Source organism: Nothobranchius furzeri, chromosome 3 (assembly GCF_043380555.1).
Source record: "Nothobranchius furzeri strain GRZ-AD chromosome 3, NfurGRZ-RIMD1, whole genome shotgun sequence".
Classification (NCBI taxonomy): domain Eukaryota; kingdom Metazoa; phylum Chordata; class Actinopteri; order Cyprinodontiformes; family Nothobranchiidae; genus Nothobranchius; species Nothobranchius furzeri.
The window spans coordinates 59,288,920-59,295,374 of NC_091743.1; the positions used below are offsets into that span (position 1 = coordinate 59,288,920).

General features: G+C 47.0%; 1 long non-coding RNA gene across 1 annotated transcript; it reads left to right on the forward strand.

Annotated features, from left to right (window-relative positions):
- The first annotated feature begins 4,386 nt into the window (after positions 1–4,386).
- On the forward strand, positions 4,387–5,983 carry LOC139068934 (uncharacterized). The gene is made up of 3 exons (XR_011520181.1): positions 4,387–4,524; positions 5,436–5,631; positions 5,702–5,983. It is a non-coding gene; the product is annotated as an uncharacterized lncRNA (long non-coding RNA).
- Positions 5,984–6,455: the final 472 nt, after the last annotated feature.

Genomic DNA, 6,455 nt, shown 5'->3' on the forward strand with positions numbered 1-6,455 from the left:
ACCGTCTTGACAGGTTCTTCTGCCAGGCGTTCCCAGCAGACCCTCACTATGCGTTTGGGTCTGCCAGGTCTACGCGGCATGTTCCCTTGCCATCTGATCCAACTCACCACCAGGTGGTGATCAGTTGACAGCTCCGCCCCTCTCTTCACTCGGGTGTCCAAAACATATGGCCGCAGGCCAGATGATACGACTACAAAATCTATCATCGACCTGTGACCTAGGCTGCCCTGGTACCAAGTGTACCGGTGGGCATCCTTATGTTCGAACATGGTGTTCGTTGTGGCCAAACTGCGGCTTGCACAGAAGTCCAATAACAAAACACCGCTCGAGTTCAGATTAGGTGGGCCGTTCCTCCCAATCACACCCCTCCAGGTCAAGCTGTCATTGCCCACGTGAGCATTGAAGTCCCCCAGCAGGACAATGGAGTCCCCTGATGGAGCACTATCTAGCACTCGTCCCAGGGACTCCAAAAAGGGTGGGTACTCTGAACTGCTATTTGGCCCATAAGCACAAACAACAGTCAGGACCCGTTCCCCGACCCGAAGGCGCAAGGAAGCTACCCTCTTGTCCCCCGGGGTAAACCCCAACACACAGGCAGAGAGTCTCGGGGCTAACAAAAAGCCAAACCCAGCCCTCCGCCTCTCACCCGGAGCAACTCCAGCAAAGTAGAGTGTCAAACCCCTCTCCAGGTCTCGGGTTCCAGAGCCAATGCAATGTGTCGAGGTGAGTCCGACTATATTTAGCCGGTACCACTCAACCTCTGCCACAAGCTCTGGCTCCTTCCCCGCCAGCGAGGTGACGTTCCATGTCCCAAAAACTAGTTTTCTTGTCCGGGGATTGGACCGCCAAGGCTCCCGCCTTGGTCTTCCACCCGATTCGCATTGCACCGGACCCTTCATGTTCCTCCTGCGGGTGATGGGTCCACAGTTGGACGAGCCCATGTATCCGGTTCGGGCTGGGCCCGGCCAGGCCCCATGGGCGAAAGCCCGGCCACCAGGCGCTCGCTCACGGGCCCCAACCCCAGGCCTGGCTCCAGGGTGGGACCCCGGTAACCCTCCGGGCCGGGTACTCCGACTCTTCGTTTTAACCGCCATGAAAGATCCTTCGATGCCTGGAGTCTTCACCTCCGGCCAGCAACGCTAACCCTGCAAGAAGACCTAAATGAAAACCCAGGACACGCTGAGGGATCATGTCTCTCAGCTGGCCAGGGAACGCCTTAGAATTCCCCTGGAGGAGCTGGCCCAAGTGGCCGGGAAGAGGGAAGTCTGGGCTCAGACTGCAGCCCTTGTGACCCGACCCCTGATAAGCTGCCGAAAATGGATGGATTAAAGATTTATATAAATCTTTATTACTCTTTGTGCAGAAAAGAACCAAATAATGTATTCGCAGTCATTACTTAGATTGAAGCATAGATACTGGGTTTCAAAAGACTTTTGTAGAAGTTGAAGTCAAGAATTTTTACTCAAGTAAACATGTGAAAGTACTGGTTTCAAAACTATATAAATTATAAATGTAACATAAATGGTTGATAGGTCTATCAAAGAGGCAGTAGCATCAGACACATAATTGGCTTTACATCAAAGATAAACAGATAGATACGATGAATGACTGTTCTCATATGTACAAGCAGTCAAAACAGACTTAAAACAATGTTTAAGGACTCAGAAGCAGGTGCATTGATCAGAAACTACTGCTGCATTGAATTATTGAAGGTAGATGATGGAAGGTTGTGAGCTTTAGTGATTTTTGCAGCTCATTCTAGTCTTTGGAAGCAGCAAACAAACAAAAGGAGGTGCGAGCTTTGGGAATACCATACCGTGGTGGAGAAAGTCAGTGGACAGTTTGATGATACAATCATTAACACTAGATTTACCGGGCCCACGCATATTTGCGCAAAATCAGGCTCCAGGCCCCCCTGGCTTGCTCAAATGTCCTTCTTTTGTTTTGCTGATGAGCCACTAAACTGGGGGGCGTTTACAATTGCAAGCCAGGTAAAACCAGTTTTTCCACTTTTTTGCTGCCACCACTATGCTTCACTGTAGGGATGGTATTGGCCTGGTGATGAGCAGTGCCTTATTTTCTCCAAACATAAAGCCTTGCATTCACTCCAAATAGTTCATTTTTTGTCTCATCAGACCAGAGGATTTAGTTTCTCCTGGTCTGAGAGCCCATAAGGTACCTTTTAGCAAACTCCTGACAGGCTTTCATGTGCCTTTTACATAAGAGTGGCTTCCGCCTGGGCTCTCTACCATACAGGCCTGATTGGTAGGTTGCTACCAGGTTGCTACAGAGATGGATGTCCTTCTGGAAGGTTTTCCTCTCTCCACAGAGCAATTCTGGAGCTCTGACAAAGTGACCATCGGGGTCTTGGTCACCTTCCTGACCAAGACCCTTCTCCCCCGTTCACTCAGCTTTGAACGCCGGACAGGTCTCGTTGGTTCTGCAAGGGCAACATGATTTGCACTTGTAAACCAGGGTAAACCTGGGGGAAGGATTTTTGTATCACTGAATGTGTATAAAAGCAGAGGTCTCGATGAGGGAAAGTCATTTCTTCTTGGCATTTCTCAGAATGCACAGCACGAAGACTTCTGGATCACAGCCACACAGGAGGAACCTCAACGTGCAAAAGGCTCTGGCCGTGCTTCAAGAAATGGACGAAGCAGACTCTCATGGAGGAGAGGTTTCAGTTTTTCTCCAGGTCACTGATACCTCATCTGATGAATCAGAGCAAATGCAAATGTGGCAATGTGTAATGGTACATTTCAGTTGATGGGCCATCAGCGCAACAAAAGATAAGCTCAGCAGAAGCAGGCTTGCAGGAGGAATGCATTTACCAGTAAATCCAGTGTTAAGAGTGCAATATTCACAAAATTTTGATAAGGTTTTTTTCTAGATTGTACATTTCAAAGGTGATTGCAATTAATAAATCACTTTTGCACCAAATGTGACACATTCAAATAAAGGCATAGCAGCAATGTCATTTAAATGTGCAGCAATAGGTTACTGGATCCTGTTCATGTTTCAAATAATACAACTCTGCATTGTAATGTTCACTAATGCAAGTGTATCCCTAACTGAAATTAATGCAGGCTATAATGCTTGCATTTTAATTTTAACCCACTCATTTAACACTCTTTAAACGGAAGCATACAGCTGCCACCTATCTAAAAAATAATAAGTTTGAGAGATATAATTTTATAACAATATAACTTTATTGTTCCAACAAAAATAACTTTTATGTTTGTACAATATATTATCATGTTCTTACAATTTACTATAATGTTTTTACAATAAAATTTTCACGCGCATACAATATACAGATTTATCCCGTTCGTGCAACATAATATCACGTTCTTGCAATATCAATAATATATTGTACGAGTGTGAAAATTATCTTGTTAGTACAATAAAATTAAGATGTCATTATGTGACATTGCACTAAATTTATTTCCGTGTGGGTGTCAGCTCTACGCTTCCGTACTTTTAAGCAGTAGAAAAAACTCATTAGAAATGTGCATTTCTTTGATAAATGAGTGGTTGTTGATGGTATACTTGACCATAAGTGCAGCGCACCAGTCTAAAGACCAAAGGTGACAGATCATTTGCTGCTGTGGCCGCCAGACTCTGTAACTCTCTCGCCCTGAGCCTGAGATCAGTGGACTCCTTTAAAAAGCTGCTGAAAACTCACTTGTTCAAGCTGGCTTTGGTGTGACCTTCATCACCCTCTCCTTGTTCTGCTCTCCCTACCTATTCCACCTTCCTCAGCATCCATTGATTCCCCTCGTTCCTATTTACTCTTTCTCTTTCTTTACATTTTTAAATCACAATTGTCTATTTTTTGCTCATTTTAAATATGTTTTTAACAGTTTTCTAAATTCTTTTGTATGTTTTACATTTTTTGTTTTTGTGAAGCACCTTGTGATTTTTATCTTGAGAGGCGCTATAGAAAAGATCATTTCTTCTTCTTCTTGTCGTGAGCTGGGGTGAGTACTCTCTCTCTCTCTCAACGATCTCTAAGTGTCTTCACAGCAGAGGGAGCGGCAGCTGCACGCCATCGGCTTATTAGCGGGTCGGGGAAGCGGCAGCTGCAACACATCAGCTGATTCGACGGGACTGCTTCAAAAGGAGATGGTGAACACAGCTCGAAGCCGGATGACTACTACGACTTGGTAGTACTAGTCTTCGTTTCTCGCTCTCATGATTTTCTCGTGTTTAAGTCTCAGTGTGTTTTTGCTCACGTGTGTTTTTGGATCATGTGTAACCCGTGTGTTTTTGAACTCACCAACCTCAGGCTCTTCACTCACCTGGAACTGCTCACCTGACCTCCATAGGACTTCTGGACTATGTTTTCCAGCCACGTTCACCAGTCTCCTCCCGGACCGTCCCGCTCTCACCATCCTCCTCCCGACCGACCCGCTCTCACCCTCCGAACCTGCGCTCCCTCTCCAGCTCAGGAGATCATTCCACCAGGATCGTCCCCGGCTCACTTCCTCCCTCCTAAAACCTCTGACCAAGTCATCTCTTGTAAGTCCCTTCTCAATATTCCTCCCCGAACTGTTAGCTCTTGGATTCACCTCTGGTTTGCTCTCCCTCAGACCCGGTTCCCGTTTCCACCGTCCAGATCCACTGACGTTTTCAGCGCGCCCTCAGTTTCATCCTTTAAAATAAATTCTGTTTTACTTATCTGCCTTGTGTGTGTAGTGGTGATTCTGCATGTCTTGGGTTAGACTAATTCCCAGAACCATGACAGAATCATCCGGCCAGACCACTAACCCCACAGGTCCCACTCTCGCCGATCTCACCCACAGACTCTCTCAGCAGGAACACACTCTCCCTTTAATCATGGAACAACTCTTTGCAGCTAACCTCCGTTTTCAGCAACTAGAGACCCTGGTTTGGCAGTTACATGATGGTTTATCTCAGCATCAACCACCCCCCGCAGCGGTACCTTTGTCCTCACTCCCAGCTGCAGCTGTTTCACCCGGACCAGAAGCCGCTAGTCCTGTGGAAGTTTTCCACTTCCGTCCTGCAGCCTCTCCGCCAACAATCACTTTTAGTGGGGATTTTGATGACTGCCACAGTTTCCTGCTTCAATGCTGACTGGCTTTCGAGAGATTGCCTGGAGTCTTCACCTCCGGCCAGCAACGCTAACCCTGCTAGCTCCCGGTGTTCTCTCCCTTGCACGTTATTTTTTAACTCAGAGCAGATTCGACTCGAGGCTCTCGTGGACTCGGGCTGTGAGCAGTCCATGCTGGATCCTAGACTGGTGGATAGGTGGAAGATACCCACCACTCGGCTACCCTCGCCGCTCTCGGTGTCCTCACTCGACGGACAGAGCCTCTCCACAATCACTCATCGCACCATTCCCCTCCGCATTAAAGTTTCAGGTAACCACACTGAATCCCTGGCATTTTTATGTTTTCCCCTCTCCCCAGTCCTCAGTGGTTCTCGGACACTCCTGGCTGGTTCTCCACAATCCGCAGATTGATTGGCGACGTAACAAGATCGATGGTTGGAGCAAAGAATGTTTTGAACGCTGCCTCCGCTTGGCCTCGCCTGCACCCTCCGGTCCCTCGACTTCTCAGGCGGAGAAGATCGACCTCTCAGCTGTCCCCTCGGTCTACCACTAAAGTCAGTAAAGACCAAGCCTCGTCCTTGCCTCCACACAGTCATTTTGATTGTTGTATCGATTTGTTATCAGGAGCTCCCCTCCCGTCCAGTCGGTTGTACCATCTCTCCAAGCCGGAGCAGGACAGTATGGAGAAGTACATCCAGGAGTCCCTGGCCGCTGGTACCATTCGCCCGTCCTCTTCACCCCTGAGAGCTGGGGGTTTTTTCGTCCCAAAGGAGGGGATGCGCCGACCCTGCATTGACTACAGGGGACTAAACCAGACCACGGTAAAAAACAAATATCCCTTGCCACTACTCACCTCCACCTTTGAGCCCATCCAGGGTTTCCACCATCCAGATCCACTGACGTTTTCAGCGCACCCTCGGTTTCATCCTTTAAAATAAATTCTGTTTTACTTATCTGCCTTGTGTGTGTAGTGGTGATTCTGCATGTCTTGGGTTAGACTAATTCCCAGAACCATTAAACTTCTTATTTATAAGCCACCAAGATAAAAATCTCAAAGTTAAAGTGTGTGTTGTCCACCTGAGCAGAAACATGCATCTCCTTGAAAAGCACACAAAAATCAAGCTCCATATTTGTTTTCATGCCTAATTTAATAGAAAGACACTTAAAAATAATCAAAAAAAGTCATGCAAGAAGGTGTTAAATATAAGAAATAGAAAGTGTCCCCTAGTTCCTGGTTACATTAGTGGAAAATGTAACAAGTCATTGGGGATTATGAAAACAGGTTGTCTCAGCAGCACCTGCAGTACAGGGAAGCGATATTTTACAGTCTGAGAGTAACCGACATTTCCTGGAAAGATCCCCTTAAATTGAGAAAACA